Below are 17,113 nucleotides of genomic sequence, written 5' to 3'. Positions count from 1 at the left end.
AACTAGGATATGAAAATGAAAGAAAGAGAAGAGTAATGATTTACCCCTTGTAGGGTTGTTATTGGTTGTTTGTGTACCCTTGTTGGGATTTCCTTCCAAATACTTGTTTACTCCCTTGCCCTTTATCTGTGATTGTTGCTTGGGTGAGGTTGAGAGGTAAATAATATAGATCGGGTTGCACGCCGCAACAATGCTAAATGATATTTGAGGATCGGGTTGCACGCCGCAACAATGCTAAATGCTATTTGAGGATCGGGTTGCGCGCCGCAACATTAGTAAATGATATGGATCGGGTTGCACGCCGCAATAATGATATTTGTGGACCGGGTTGCACGCCGCAACAGTGTTGAAATATATAGGGTCGGGTTGCGCGCCGCAACAGTTATTGATGCAAATGAGTTTATTATTGGTATTAGTTTCTTGTTCGCTGTCAATTATAAGTTGCCTTAGATTGTTACTTTGGATTTACTGTTAATACTGTTATCTCCCCACAGCATGTTTCCCCTCCCATATTGTTAGTTGCATTGTATATTCGATTTCCGCTGTATATTTATATCTGCACAGGTTAATGTGGTGTCCAGTCTAGCCTCGTCACTACTTCGCCGGGGTTAGGCTAGACATTTATCAGCACATGGGATCGGTTGTGCTGATGCTACACTCTGTGCATTTTTGCACAGGTCCAGGTATTGAGCAGCAGCAGCAGCATTAGCGCGGGGGCAGACCTTCAGTCCAGAGAGACCCGAGGTAGCTTGCAGGCGTCCGCAGGCCCGGCGTCTCCCTTCTATCCTTACATTTGACTGTTATCTCATTGTACCCGAGATAAACAGATTATATTTCTTTTAGACTTTGTATTTAGTACTTCTTAGATGTTCGTGAGTATGTGACTCCAGTCCCGGGGTAGAGATATATGTTGGAAATTTCTGTATTTTATTCAGCTATCTAAACTTAAGTCTTCCGCTTACGATTTTAATTACGTCGCCTTTATTTAATGCTGTTAATTGTTGAAAAGGAACGTGTGTTTAACCAAAATGTTAGTTAAGTTGGCTTGCCTAGCTCCTATTAGTAGGCGCCATCACGACCCCCGAGGGTGGAAAAATCCGGGTCGTGACACACTTCCTAGTCTTGGTCATTTAAATTTACCCCTAGGAGACGCACTTCCTAGTTTGAGTCATTTAGGTTCGGCCCTAGGAGACGCACTTCCTAGTCTGGTTCATTGAAGTTTTACCTGTAGGAGACACACTTCCTAATCAAGGTCTTTCAAGTTATTCTTTTAGGAGACGCACTTCCTAAATTGAGAGTTCATTCATAAGAGACGCACTTCCTAGTTTTAGTAACTGAAGTTTTCACCTCTAGGAGACGCACTTCCTAGTCTTGGTCATTTAAATTCACCCCTAGGAGATACACTTCCTAGTTTGGTTCATTCAGGTTTTATTTTAGCAGACACATTTGCTAGTCAAAGTTTTTTGGTTTTACTCGTAGGAGACGCACATCCTAATCTAGTCTTTAGTTTACTCTCATCATTGCATCAGTAGTTTAAGTGGTTTACAATATTGCTAACAACTCACAAATCTTCCTAGTGCAAACTGGGGCAGAAAATTTTGTTTGTTTCAGAGAAATCCTCCGTAAGGAAAGGCAGGCACCAAACAGGTTTCACCGTAAATTTTCAGGACCCTCCTGAAAAATGGGACCTAGTTTAAAATTTAAAATAGTCATGAGTAGTAAAATCTAGTGTAAATGTACCCCAAGGAATATAAGATGGTTTTAAAGTTTGCATGTTGGAGATAGGATTCAATTAGGAATTTTCAGGACCCTCCTGAATAATGGGACCTAGCTTTAAGATTGCTGTTAGATAACAAGATGTAGTAGAAATAATACCTTTAGAAGATATAACTTAGATTAAAAATTATCGTTTAATTAAGAGTTGTCAGGACCCTCCTGAATAATGGGACCTAGCTTTAAAATTTCCATTCGATAGCAAAATTTAGCGTAAGTTCTGTTGTAGGGTAGTATAATTCAGCCGTAAAGAATTGTCACTCTTAAGATAAAACTTGACTTTTGATTTTCAGGACCCTCCTAGATAATGGGGAGTAGTTTTAAGACCTTCTTAGATAACCATATTTAGTGGAAGTCATACCTTTATAAAACATAATTCAACTTTTAAACTGTCATTTAACTAAGAGTTGTCGGGACCCCCCCGGATAATGGGATCTAGCTTTCAAATTCTTAGAATATTTGGTAACATGATTTAGTTTGACACTCACATATGTGCCCAGCTACCAAACTGGGGCAGAAAATTTCTTTGTTTTGTCTATTTTGTTGAAATCAGGTACTCACTTGGACAACTGGGAGAAGCAATTCAAGTTCAGCAATCAGGCGCCCACCTAGAGAGCACGAGAATACAGTTCAAGTTCAGCAATCAGGCGCCCACCTGGAGAGCACGGGAATACAATTCAAGTTCAGCAATCAGGCGCCCACCTGGAGAGCAAGGGAATACAATTCAAGTTCAGCAATCAGGCGCCTACCTGGAGAGCACGTCAATACAATTCAAGTTCAGCAGTCAGTCGCGCACCTGGAGAGCACGGGAATACAATTCAAGTTCAGCAGTCAGAAGCCCACCTGGAGAGCACGGGAATACAATTCAAGTTCAGCAGTCAGGAGCCCACCCGGAGAGCACGGGAATACAGTTCAAGTTCAGCAGTCAGGCGTCCACCTGGAGAAAGGGAAAGCATCTCAAAATACAGTTCAAATTCAGCAATCAGGCGTCCACATCTCAAAGTACAGTTCAAGTTCAGCAGTCAGGCGTCCACTTGGAGAAAGAGAAAGCATCTCAGATTACAATTCAAGTCAGCAACAAAAGAAGCTCATGGCAAAAATGCGAGTCAACAGTCTGAGGTGATCAATAGAAGTTAGTCACAATAAAGAAAAAAGGAGAAGGGCAAGAAGTTAATCCAAATGCAGAAGTTGATGGAAGATGTGGGCTGCTTAAGACATGACTGAAGTCACAAGCATGGTGTGGTGTCCGGGTTTGGTCCGAAAAGCTGAGGAATAATGAATTAGCACCTGCAACTAGCAAGCGTCAAGGTTCAAATTCAAAGTCTGCATGAAGAACCATTCAAGACTCGAGATCAAGCTTCAGAAGACTTATAGATAGGAATCTTGTAACTCATAGTTGACAGGCTTAGCTAGTCTTTTCATTTCTTTTGATTTGGATGTAATAACAGGACCGCGGACCGGAACCTCGGCGGAACGGAACCTCGACCGGCTCTTCACCTCGGCATACTCCATCGTCTCATTCACTTCTGAACTACACTGACCTGATTCCTTTACAGCCAAGGATATGTAGGCAACCTCGGAAGCAAGGTTCGGTCAAATCTTTCAAAAAATGCTTCCCACGGAGTATTCAAACGGGCAAAAATCGCTCGTATCCACTCACTTTATCTTTGCACGAAAATCCTTCGGGTTTCCGAGCAAAAAGGGGCAGCTGTGAGCATGTGATTTTTGCCCTACATGAAAATAACTCCTAAAAAATAGACCAAAAGTAATGTTTATTAATTTTAGGAATTTTTCTTTGTTTATTTGCATTTCATGCATTTTTAAATAATAGAAAAATCCTAAAAAATTTCATTTTTACATATTTATCTTTTAGTCTTTAAAATTAGCATTTTTCTTTAGTTTTAAGTTAATTAGTTTTTTTAATGTTAAAAAATAAATAAAGAATTTTAATTTTTGTAAAGATAGATTGATTTAGGATTTTAATTAATTAAAGAAAAGAAAGAAAACAAAAGAAAAGACTGTTTTTTGATATTGGGCCACTCCAAAAAGTAAAAATAATGGCCCAAATATGATTCTTTTACCCAATTGTCGCACAAACCAAGCCCATTCCCCTACCCAATAAAAGAAAACCTAGGAGCTATATACACAAAAAGATAACGCCTGATATAGAAAAAGAAGAACGGATCAGCCGCAACAGTGCAAAAATCCCACCCCCCATCGTTTGGATCTCCCTCTTCAGAGAAAGAAGCAAAATTCCATGTCCTCTTCTTAATAAAAAATAACAGACCCAAGCTATACATCTGATCAGCCGCAGAATCACAAAATACACGACCACCCCCTTTTGATTTTCTTGGAGAGAGCACAAAACAAAAGAGACCTTCAGTCTTTTGAACTTTGGTCTCCAGCCATCTTCCACCCCAAGATCACGGCAAGCATGGACGAAAATCTGGGCGGAAGATTCAGGCCAATTTTTGGACAGAACTAGAAAAAAACGAGGCCCTGAGTTTAGCTTTTGATTTCTTCGTCTTCTTCAGTTTTGTTGGTCTGATTGTGATCTCGGATTCAAATTCAAAATATAGAACATAAACATTTTCAGCTTCTTCTTTGAGTTCTAATTTTAAAAGATGAGATTATTTGAGGCCGGAAGCTGAGTGAAGGTTGATTCCGGTTCGAGTTCCCGTCGCCGGTTCGAGGCTCGCATCAGTAGCCCGTCTCGCATGTTTGGAATTCTTCTTTCATTGTATACGTTGACAATTTGCAGCAGTAGAGGTCCGTCCTTCCCTTCTTTTATTTACTTGCTGTTAGTGTTATAAATCTCAGCATTGGAAGAGCTAATTTGGGATGATTTTGAATTATATGGTTATAATGAGGTGTTGTTTTCTTGTGTTAGAACCTTGAGATACTGGTGTTAATATTAAAGTTGGTTTGGGTTTTGTTGAGATTATTCTTGAAATATTGAAGCTGATCAGTTACGCAACCAAATCAAATCGGATTTGAATCAGATCTAAGTCGTAACGTAATGCTGAAGCAATGAGAAATACTGAAACTAACAAACTCACCATTTTCAAATATGAGAACTTTCTGCACTGTTGAACGCTATCCATGTTCTAGGACCCAATGTTTGGACTTCTGCCTCCAATCTGTCGTTCTTTTTACAGAATTGGTGTTGGAAAATTCAATTTATCTCATCTGAGATTACATGATAGGCAGAATTTAATTTGCTTGCCGAAGTGATCGGTTTATTGTTGATTCCCCCTTTTCCCAGTTGCCGATATCTATCGTGTATGCTGTAGTAAGATTGGGCGTGCCTGTGTGGTTAGTTAATGTAACGTTCGTGTAAAATTCCTATGTATGTTAATATTTAATTTGTAATCCTCCAGCATTCTGTATAGTGTGCAATATTTGCAATATCATGAAGTTATAATGTTAAATCTAGTGACCTATCACTATATTTTTGTGGTGTAACTTAACAAAAGTCACATAGTACTTGAGTAAAAAGCTGAAGAGAGATAGTGAATGGGAAATTATAGAGAAATGGTCAAAAAACATGTATATAAATGGAGTGTAGATGATTCTGAAATTTGGAATAATAATTTGGAATTATGTTGTTACAAAAATTAATTTTGATTTAATCCTTAGAATTCGAGGCGTGCCACCTAGTGGAATTTGATGGCCCTCGCAAACTTAAAAACGCGTAGTTGCTTTAGGCGCGTCATTTTAATAATTTACCTTCCTAAACTCGGGTGCACATTTATGTAACCCAAATCCAAATCTCAACGTAATATAAAATGTGTTATGGACTGCGGGTACATTTATGTGACGTGGTTCAGAACATATTTTAAATGACGTTGCAATCTTCTTTTAATTAATTAAACAAAAGCGGTTAAAAAGTTAAAGTTGCACATAGGTTTAAAATGTATTAAAATTAAATTATAGGCTAATTATAACAGTTGAGCGACCGTGCTAGAACCACAGAACTCGGGTTAACAGAATTCTTTACCCGAATTTCTGGTTCGCGGACTGTAATACAAAGTCAACCTTTTCCTCGATTTGGGATTTGAACCGGTGATTTGGGACACCATAAATCTCCCAAGTGGCGAATCTGAATTTTCAATAAACAAAGAATCCCGTTTCGATTATCCTTTAATTGGAAAAACTCCCTTTATTATACCCTTACGGGGTGTAGTAAAAAAGGAGGTGTGACAATGGGGAGGTATTTGTCTCTAAAATATGAAACATTGGATTATACAAATTAGCAGTCTGTTAATCTTGATGCAGTTGGTTGAGTGATCACTACATTTCTCTTTCTAATACTAATGTCTTGGTGCACTGTGATCAAAATTTGATTATTTTACAAATCATTAAGAATGATCCAAAATATTGGAAAGTCAGTGAATTTATTAATTCAATGCTAATTAGTTCCTTTTATGCATGCACCGCTGTTGTTAGATGCTCTAGAAGAACTGTGGTTTCTAGTGTGAAATTTAAAGTCGTTGACAATATAACCAGTCCATGGTTGCGCTATTCGACACGGACCTTCTGCATCGGCCTTGATGGACTGATTATTTATGTGGACTCGTGCCTATAAAAGAAAAATAATTAGAGTTTCTCATAAGTGAGGTAAGTATAAGTGGGAGGATATTGTACAAGTACACATCTTTTAAACCATGATGCAGAATCTTTATCAAGTTTCCTATCCACTTCTCCATAATTGGTGGGAAATTTTGACGAAGGGAGTCAATAAAAATCCTTTGAATCACATCCAAGAAAATTATATATTAAGTGTTTTTGATGATTTTGCTAATCTATAAATGAAAACAAAAGCTTGAAGTCTTGCTCAATGTATGGGTCTACTTCTACGCAATTTAATAAAATATAAATATGAGCTGCATCAAGTTCTTCTTTAGTCATATATCTTGGTTTACATCTCCCAAATGCTTTACTTGGATAGGTAAATATAGAATGATTTTGCGTTGGTGGTGGTAGTTGAGGTGAGTGAGTGTGTGGTTATGGTTAAAGATAATGGTGGTGGGTGGTGGTAAGCGGTGGCGGCTATGGTTGAGAATGGTGATCGTGGTGGTGGTAGGTTATAATGGTAGGCAGTGGCGGTAGTTAGTAATGAATGTGGATGATAGCGTCTTAGTGAAATTAAGTCTTTGTTATAGATCTTAATCATAAAAACCTATAAAGTGATTGTGAAGTAAAAAAATACACTTAATAATTAAGATCTAAATGATTAAGATTCAGACCTCCATTAAGTGCAAACAAATGAGGCCTAAGTCATCTTGGAAATTAACAAGTCCAAGCATATTGGACTTGGTAGTTAGTGTTGGATATAAGGGCTAATATCTGATAATTAATATATATTGAACTTATGATTGAGCATATGAGTAATGCGTTAATGTTTGATGGGTAGTGGGGTAGGGCTAAATATAAGATTACAAGATTTTCGTATTTTGAATGTTCAAAATTTAAAGTTCTAAATCCGAAATCCAATCTATTCAAAAATCCAAATTAAATACTTATTCGGATTGGATTTCGGTTCGGATTTTGCCTTTATCCAAATAATGCACACCCCTAATCCTCATCGTCATCTTCATCGTATCATTATATTCCACGTAGTCTTTTTAGTAAAATTATTTGTTTTCTTTCTGAGCAGGGACTGGGTATGTTATGGTATGAGGCCCGACGCTTAGTATTTTTGGGCACTGGTGCTATTAGCTTTTGGTAAAGTTGGCGGAGATATTTCTTTGAAAGCATTTATTGTTGACAAACTTAGGAATAACATAGGGGTATCTTAGCTCGAACACCTTTCATAAGCAAATCCAAAACTAGCTAGATAGTTTCCTGGGCTGCACGTATACGATTACGGAAATCTTTAAATGGTCCACATTGTGAAGAGGACCACAAAAAAATAAGGATAGAAATACAACGAATACTTAGCTGGAGATGTAGCTGGATTATAAGTGTATTTTTGGCTGCATTCGTCTCAACTCAAGAGTGGAGTGCCTTACAAAGATATGTACATTTGCAATGGTGGGGTTGTTATATTCTTGTTGGGTTTCCCATTTTATGAACGCAAGGAACCATCAGGGAACTCCTTTCGTTATGTCTTTGAGATTGTTAAAGTGGCAATATCAAAGATGCATCTGAATTACCCAGTCTCTAATCACCAGTTGTTCAAGAATGACACTACCGACACTTAGATTCTTCCTCGCATTACATTCTTCAGGTGCATTATAATGTAATATGTACCTAAACTTAACTCCCCATTGACTAGTTGGTACAGATATAATAGTACATCTTTAATTTTTGTATAACCATATGATATCCGACATCTATTGACTCAAATGTATTTGAATCATTCGTCTTATAACATATAATTTTTTCGTGTGCTGATGGTTAGACAAGGCAGTCATATTGGAGGTGTCGCCCCCTTCACGTTCAGCATCAACCGAGCAAGAAAACGTGGTGGGCAGACGACTTTTTGAGGTAGCAAAAGTGAGGGAAGTGAAACACTTGCTAAACATGCTCCTATTGTGGTCAACATTTCTTGTTTACAGTCTTGTAGGTGCTACAGGGAGAACCTTCTTTTTTGAACAAGCTAAATATATGGATGACTGTCTCGGAAATTGCTCACTAATAATTTTTGTCATTGCCATGACATTCACACGTTCAACTGTATTCAGGATATGTCCGCTGCACCACAATTAAAGTCATGTGTGGCGTCTTTTGATCAACAGAGTTAGCCTTAAGAATGTTCTGTTCCGTAATATGCTGTGTAACTGCTTGGAGGGTTGAATATCACAAGCTTCATCATGTGGGGATACACCCCATTTGTATTTTCTGGCTAATTCCTCAATTCATCTTGTTTGAGGTTATGGAGGGATTGAATGCCATTGAACTCCAAGATTTCTTTGAATCTCAAGTTTCTGAGTCAATGAATCAGTATGGACCATAATTAAACAAAATTCGTCTTATGCATTAGCCAATTCTTGAATGTCATATGCATCTTCATTTTCAGATCATTGTTTAAGAAAGACGTAGATAAGAGCCGTTTAAACAAGTATTATGTAATATTAATAGTTCCTACCTTTCTCAATTTTTGCTTATTCTGTTTGCTGATCAGGAACTAGTATGATAATTATGAGCCTCATTATATCGAAGTGTTGAGGACATTGCTCAAAGATTATAGGAGGACATATTAAAGAAGTGATGAGAAATTAGGACAACACAAGCTAGACTTTTATATGAGCTAGCTAAGAATGTATAAAAGTTTAGCTTGTGTTGTTTTAATTTGTCATCACTTCTTTAATATGTCCTCCCATAATTCTTGAGCAATGTCCTCCAACACTTCGGTATCATGAGGCTCATGATTATCATACTAGTTCTTGATAAACAAACAGCTTAAGCAAAAATTGAGGGAGGTATGAACTATTAATATTGCATAATACTTGTCTAAACAACCCTTATTTACGTCTTCTTTAAACAAGGATCTGAAACTGAAGATGCATATGACATTCAAGAATAGTCCAATGGCTTAGACGAGTTCGTTTAATTGTGGTCCATACTGATTCATTGACTTAGAAACCTGAGATTCAAAGAAATCTTGGAGTCTTGTGGCAGCCAATCCGTCCATACCTCATTCAAGATGAATTGAGGAGTTAGCCAGAAAATAGTAATGGGGATATCCCACATGATGAAGCTTATGATCTTAAACTCTCCAAGCAGTTACACAACATATTACGGAACAGAACATTCTTAAGGCTAACTCTGTTGATCAAAAGACGCCACACATGGCTTTTATTGTGGTGGAGCGGACATATCCTGAATACAGTTGAACGTGTGAATGTCATGGCAATGACAAAAATTATTAGTGAGCAATTTCCGAGACAGTCATCCATATATTTAGCTTGTTCAAAAAAGAAGGTTCTCCCTGTAGCACCTACAAGACTGTAAACAAGAAATGTTGACCACAATAGGAGCATGTTTAACAAGTGTTTCACTTCTCTCACTTTTGCTACCTCAAAAAGTCGTCTGCCCACCACGTTTTCTTGCTCGGTTGATGCTAAACGTGAAGGGGGCGACGCCTCCAATATGGCTTGCTTGTCTAACCATCTACGCAAAAAAAATAATATGTTATAAGATGGATGATTCACATACGTTTGAGTCAGTGCATGTCGGATATCATATGGTTATACAAAAATTAAGGACGTACTACTGTATCTGTACCAACTAGTCAGTGGGGAGTTAAGTTTAGGTACGTATTACATTATAATGTATCTGAGGAATGTAATGCGAGGAAGAATCTATGTATTGGTAGTGTCATTCTTGAACAACTGATGATTAGAGATGCCTCTTTGATATTGCCGCTTTAACTATCTTAAAGACATAACGAAGGGAGCTCCTTGATAGTTCCTTGCGTTCATTAAATGGGAAGCCCATCCAGAATATAGCAATCCTCCCACCATTACAAATGTACATATCTTCGTAAGCCACTCCCACTCTTAATTTGAGAGGAATGCAGCAAAAAATATACCTATAATCTAGCTGCATCTCCAATTAAGTCTTCGTCGTATTTCTATACTTATTTTTTTGTGGTCCTTTTCACGAAGTGGTTCACTTAAAGATTTCCATAATAGTATACGTGCAACCCAGGAAACTATCCGGCTAGCTTTTGAATTTGCTTCTGAAAGCTGTTCGCTCTTAGATTCCTTCATGTTTTTCCGAAGTTGGTCAAGTGCATTTGATACTGGGACTTCCATTGCTAAACTTTTTCTTAAAATGGAGCATGGAGAGCTAAATAGTGCACACGTCTCTCTTAAAATTTGAGAAACTTCATACCTGGTAAGTTTTGAGTTTTATTAAGTATCTCTTTTCTCCTGTGAACATGCCTAAGTATTCTCTTAAAAAATTCATTTTGTCAATTTGGTATCGGTGTGTTTTAAGTATTCATTGCATCAAAATGCTTGACAGATTTTATTCTTAAACATTTTTCATCTGCATGTTTTTTTGCCACATCGAGAAATTGAAAGAGAAAAGTAGGCGCAACTTTGTTAGGCGAACTTGCTTCTCTCCATCTCTTTTCTCCGGTGAAGTCTATTTCTTTCTCTCTGATTTTGTTCCTCTTGATTTCTTACCCTTACGCTCTAAAATTCATCCTTATGCTAAAAGCCCTAATTTCTTTTATTCTCTTATTATATTTTGGGTAAAAAGGCGTATTATAGTTGTGTTGCTATACTTTTTCTTTTTCTCTTTGTTTGAATGGCTTTAGTATGCAATTGGTAAATTAGAAAAACCGTGTGATTATGTAATCATTTGGAGGTCTCCATGTCCGTTAATCGATTTTGCAATCGCTATGGTGTTTTTTTGATTGAGTTTTTGTCTAGACAATTGAAGAAGCAGTCCTCTAAACATACAAAACATTTTTCACTTTTCAATATTCAATCTAACACATAAAATGGATCACGGAATTGAATCTAACCATGACGTTGGAGAGAAAATTTTAGCTGAGCCAGCTAGGTGGTGGCCAGAAAAAATAAGTGTACCAGGGATGATTTTTTTGGTAATCACAAGTTAGGTATTGCTGCAATTTATGTGTTACTGTTTTGATATGCTTTACCTAATTTTTTATTTGGCAAATCTATATGCTTTACATAATTACTTTGCGCAAAGTTCCGCTTATTTGATTTAAGAAAAGGGCGATCTCTGCCTATTCTACAGAAAGATAGGCTGCATTTATGGGTTCATTCCGTTATGTCGTCGCTTAACAATTCAAATGTGACCATTCAGTTGTATGTAAGTCTTATCTTAGTACCATAGAAGCCTAAATTTGTATTTCTAATTGCTACTCTCTTTCTGTGATAATAGTGTGGTTGATTTTAGTTGTTCCGTGGTTAAGAGTGGTAACTCCAATTGAAAAGGGCCTAAATTTGTAGTTCTTATTCCTACTCGCTTTTTCTGATAATAGTTTAGCCAAGATTGGTGGTCTGGTCTTTCTTCTACTTTGCCCTTACCATCTGAATTTTCAAGCAGATTCAACGAGAAATTTAGATGATACCAGATTTTGGAAGTCACCTATACTCAGAGGGAGTTTGGTTGATAATTCAGAATCATCTGTACGCATATCTGATTTGGGGTGAGGTAGGGTGTCATGGAGGATGCCATACGATCTTTAGGTCCTACTTTTCTTATGGGACCCTGTATTCACCAGTTGTCAGTATCATACCAGTGTCTGTTATTTTCAATTCAATATTCAGATAATGATTTGTGATACTTCAAATGTGAACAGGGGCAGGGCCGCTGCATAATGCCTGATTAAATTTCTTCAAAAAGGTTATACCCCTTAACTGGTGTCTTTTGGACTAAATAAGAACAATTTCTGCATTTCGTCTTCCTTTTCTTTTTTGTTTCCTTCCTCTCTTCCCCTGTTATACTTTATACCACATTTTTGCTGTATACTTTTTTTAACATTTTGTTGTCTGTTTAATTCTAAACATGCTGAATGTCACATGCTTCAACGCACCAGGCAAACTGCTTCAACAGCTTGTGCAGCAAGGCTCTTCTACTCATGTAGCCATTCTATACCCAGGTTACACTGTATTTAGCATGTAAATATTTTTATACTTAGCTCAATATCTTCTGTACTATTCACATAGAAGTTGATCACTTGAGAGGAACTTTTATCCAAGCTAATAACTGCTGATACTTTTGCAAAAAGAGATCTACATTTCCAACACCTTTACGCTTCTGCTGTTATCTATACTTTAAAGTGGATATCAAATGTTTGTTAATCCACAATTAAACTTCTGTGATCAACTGTTCATCCATTTGAAATTATTCTTGTCCCGGACATGGGAATAACCAAACATCTTCTCTCTATTTCTCCTCTTTTGTGAATCTGGTTATTCTATTCCAAAGTTCTACAAACATCATAGGTTATCTATCTGTTTTTTGGTTTGTTTGGGTCATTTTTGGGAGCTTCAGATGTCCACGTAGTATGATTGTTGTCACAATGCGACCCGTGTTTAAGCACTATGAGAAACCTATTTACCAGATGGATGACTTACTGACTTTATAAACCTTTCGAGTTTCATTGTTACCCTTATTTGAGGATATTGTCTATACTTGGTAATTTTATCTAATTCTTTCGTTGTGTCCATTTCTTTGTTGCAGTTATACACATTATAGCACAACGGCCTCCATATGAAAGACTAGGTACTTTTGGTACTCCTATTATTTTTTCTTAGCATAATAAAGTGCACATAGTGTGCTTACAAAAATAAAATAAAAAAGTACAATGAGTGCTAATGTAGATGTCCAAGTTCTTGAAATCTTTTTACACCACTCCAGTTGGAGACTTTGCTTACTGAAGGGTACATCACGATTTTGACTGGTTGGTTCTCTGGCAGTTTTTTGCGAGTATTTTCTACTTAGTGTTGTGGCGCTCAAACAGAAGGTTTTTGGTATTTGAAATGATTACCTGATAACAAAGAGACATATTATGCATCTTTTTTACAGTCAGTTTCTTCTGCTGCTTTATTTCTTGACCTGTTGGAAAAGTGAACATTTGATTTTTTGCTTGAAGTCAATATCATAAACCTGCTTCAGTGTTGGAATTCTCTTTTGGATCTTTCCATGGAAGAAAACATATCTGTCCATTGGATATGTGAGAACCTGTTTGGTAAACTCTGTATGGAGCATTCTTTGGCCCATCCTAGACATAAGTTAATGGAGGAACCACTAATATTCTATTCTATTTATGGGTGTGAAGTTATATTTAGCAAGAAATGGGGGACCTGTTTTTGGTTTTTAGACCAACTATTAGCTTCTCAAATGTTAACTTTTTTGAAATGCAAAGAAGATATTTAGCAACACCTGGTTAGACAGGACTCCTTAAACTACTAAATTTAAGATAGAAATTCAGGCCCTTTGTGGCATTTTCCTTTATCATTGATGGAGGAAGAGTGTGTCTATACCATTTGAAGTTCTAAGTGGCAGGTAATCTTCTTTAGATAACCCGATGCACCAACCAAGATCATCTTGTCAAATTTCACGTAGTTACAGAGGTAATTTTGTACAATAATGGTCTTGCTATTAGAGCTTCAATCAGTGAAAATGATCCAGACTATAGACATCGTAATCTTGCAAAACTCATGTTCATTCACATGCTTGTTTATCCAACACATTTTGGTCAAATGGAATGCTTGAAGTTAATCGCATCTCCGGGATTTCCAGAGAAACGAATAGGATATCTTGGTCTAATGTTGCTGCTTGATGAAAGGCAAGAAGTTCTCATGTTGGTTACAAATTCTATAAAACAGTATCCATTTCAAACTTACTGCTTTTATAGTGGTCTCTCTTTAATTTATTATTCTACATTATTAGAAGGCACTTGAATAATTGGACCAAATTAAAATGTTTAAAGAAAGAATTTCGGGAAAAGAGGTTTTTTTTTATTTTTTTTTTGATTTGCACCGGGTGTCCGAGTCTCTAAGAGCCCCGACTAATCCCGGGGGTGCACAGGCCTTCGGCAAGGAGTTTCCCGCAAGTGCACCACGGTTAATTCAGGTTTTACCCAGTCCGATGGCCCTCAGAAATTGTTTGCACCCAGTGGGTTTCGAACTTGAGACCTTGAAAGGGAGCAAACCCCAAGGCTCAAGTCTATTGCCACCAGGCCAACCCCTGAGGGTTTTCAAATCTCTCTTTTGTTTCTTTTTCAGAAAACACCTAAAATTCGTAAGATGATGCCAGTTGATTATCCCCCAAAAAAGAGAAAAAAAAAATTATAGAAGAGAAAAAATTGATGCTGCTCAGTTCGTCTGGAAGATGAAATTATGATTTTCTTTGATATCTTAACTTTTAATAGAGATCTTAATCACACCAACCAATATATTGTTGGACTTGCACTTTGTGCCTTGGGGAACATTTGTTCTGCTTAATCACACCTGAAGTTGAAAGGTCGCTGCAGTTTAGAGATCCTAATATTCGAAAGAAGGTACATCTTATATCTCTTGCTAAAAGATTAAGAGTTTTTCATTTGAATTGTAATTAAGTTCCATTCCAAGATGTGAAATTCTGTTTGCCTACACAAACTCGTTAAGTATTAATTTCTTAAGGAATTCATGGATGAATCAATTAAAGTTGAGGTTCATCAGTACAGAAGAGAGGGATCTGAGTTAGAAGGAAAAGATAAAATGTTTAGGGTGAGAAACACTGATAGCTTAATTGGAATTTCGGTTCTTTGTGTTAGAGAAAATGAATTTGCTCAAATTTATTATGATGTCTGTGGGATCCCTAATTGAGATACATAACTTATGGCTTGTCTTTGCCTTCCAAGTTTCTCTGAGTTACACAAGTTAGTTAATCTGACCTTTGAACTTGTTTTGTAGCTAGAAAGTGCTAAAGAGATCGTTTGGAAGTTCGGGGGGTGGGTGGGTAAAGAAGATTATACAAAAATTGTTATTTCCTTAATTGCAGTTAAATTTGTAGTATATCTATTCTTGTTTTGGATATTTTAGAGTTATAATGCACGGAACGGTCTCCATTGTTGTTGTTGTAGAGTTGTAATGCACAGATTATGCTATAAAAGGCATGCTTAACCTAGTATTTTTCTCCTTTGAACGAGAAATACTTTATGTTGAGGTTTCTTTGTGCAAATGTAGAGAAAGGAATCCCTCTGTCGGAACGGGAAAGAACAATCTACTTTCGGTGGACTTCATTATTCAAGCTGTATCTCCTTGAATGGTCTCTAACAGCGTGGTATTCCTTTTGCAGGCTCGAAATGAGGAGTTTGCTTCTATTTTCAATCTTGAGGATTATAAAGGTGTGTTTTTAATCCATGTAATCATTTGGCATTGTCTAATCATTTGAAGCAGATATTCTTGATACACAAACTTCTTCTGTCCTTTCTAAATAACTTGGGTGGGCTAAGTTTAGATGGGCTAATCCTTTCATTCGATTTTTTGTATCTCAAAATGACTTGTTATTGCTCATTATGTGTCTTGGAGATATACTCACACAAGTGAGATGTCATTTTAAAGTGATGGTGCAATTTTGTTCCCCACTATGTCAGTTTTAAAATAACATGGTGAAGCTCTGGTCAACCTTTACTCTAATACATTGACCATTTATCATTTACATTCTATATTAGTTTATCTAATTAATCTACTTTGACATTTCTTCTCCGCATGGCTTAGAGTCGTTTGGTAAGGGGGTAAAGCTTATTTCAATGATAACAAAGTAAATTAGGCAAAAAGATCATCTTGCAAAAATGCTCATGATGCATTTCACTGGATGCTACTTTAGCATCCATCATAACATCCTGCACATTACAGAATGTCGTTGGTGGTGTAAGCATTATTCGATTAGCTGCTGTTTCTGAACAGGCGAACCTAAACACATTGCATTTTTAAGTAGGCTTCAGATTCCTGGTTTTCTCAGTTATTTTACTGTTTTGCAGTTTTAATGGTCTGTAGGGACAATGGCCCCCGTGATGAGATTTACAGCTTAATCTGGAGTCAAGATTTTTCGCAATGCGAGTAGTGTCAAATGACAGTCAGTCTGGTAATGGATAGTTCAGAAATAGAACCCATCTCTCATATTGCCATTGTCGAGGATCTGAGGACACTTCACCTTCAACTGAAATTACAGCGAGCGAGGATTGTTTGGAGAATGCTGGTCACCTTCTAAGTGTTGAAGTTGACGGAATTCAATCTTTGTCACATGCTTAGTTATATGTAGACCACTCAGGAAGATATATTTCTCAATGATAAAGACTATTTTTTCGACTGACTACGTGACTGTAATTACATATATATTTAGAATGGCGAAATGGCCTCGTGACCACTTAAACTTGTACGAGATTTCAAAGCCGATATATAAACTTACATAGTTCCCATTTGAATACTCAAGCTCGAATATTTGATAACTAATAAACATACCGTTGATCATGCACATGTGGCAGTGAAAGAGGTGATATGGACAAAGTGTGTGCAAATCACCTAAACTAAGCGTGTCATTACAATAATTTTGATTAAAAAAATTTAAAAAAAAAAAGAAAGAAAATCACTCCCCCCCTTTTTTTCCCCCTTTCTTTCCCACTCCAATCTTTCCTTCCCCCACTCCAATCTTTCCTTGCTTCTTCATCTGTTTGTTCCAAACCCATGCGGCAGTGGTGAAAACAAAGAAAAGCAACAAATTTTATCAAATTTTTTCTGTCAACCTCTTTTCTTATATTAATTCCCTCTCTCCTTTTTCTATCCATCTCAAACTGGAAGACAGATAGAGAAAAGAGAAAGACCATAAAAAAATTGACGAATTTTGGATGAAGTTTTTTAAG

The 17,113-nt window shown here is 37.0% G+C and overlaps 1 long non-coding RNA gene across 9 annotated transcripts; it reads left to right on the top strand.

Annotated features, from left to right (window-relative positions):
• Nucleotides 1-3,910: 3,910 nt before the first annotated feature.
• LOC109208937 lies at nt 3,911-16,678 on the top strand. 9 transcript variants are annotated; one of them, XR_002065281.1, is made up of 10 exons: nt 3,911-4,542; nt 7,433-10,620; nt 11,809-11,911; nt 12,065-12,108; nt 12,302-12,383; nt 12,949-12,990; nt 14,011-14,095; nt 14,642-14,770; nt 15,550-15,598; nt 16,235-16,678. It is a non-coding gene; the product is annotated as an uncharacterized LOC109208937 (long non-coding RNA). The 9 variants fall into 9 exon arrangements; XR_002065280.1 differs by having other exon boundaries at nt 11,809-11,988; XR_002065278.1 differs by having other exon boundaries at nt 3,912-4,542; nt 11,809-11,916; nt 12,302-12,345.
• Nucleotides 16,679-17,113: the final 435 nt, after the last annotated feature.

This window comes from Nicotiana attenuata, unplaced genomic scaffold, assembly GCF_001879085.1.
Source record: "Nicotiana attenuata strain UT unplaced genomic scaffold, NIATTr2, whole genome shotgun sequence".
Taxonomy (NCBI): domain Eukaryota; kingdom Viridiplantae; phylum Streptophyta; class Magnoliopsida; order Solanales; family Solanaceae; genus Nicotiana; species Nicotiana attenuata.
The sequence above is the reverse complement of the archived record's forward strand: the minus strand, read 5'-3'. Positions and strand labels throughout refer to the sequence as shown.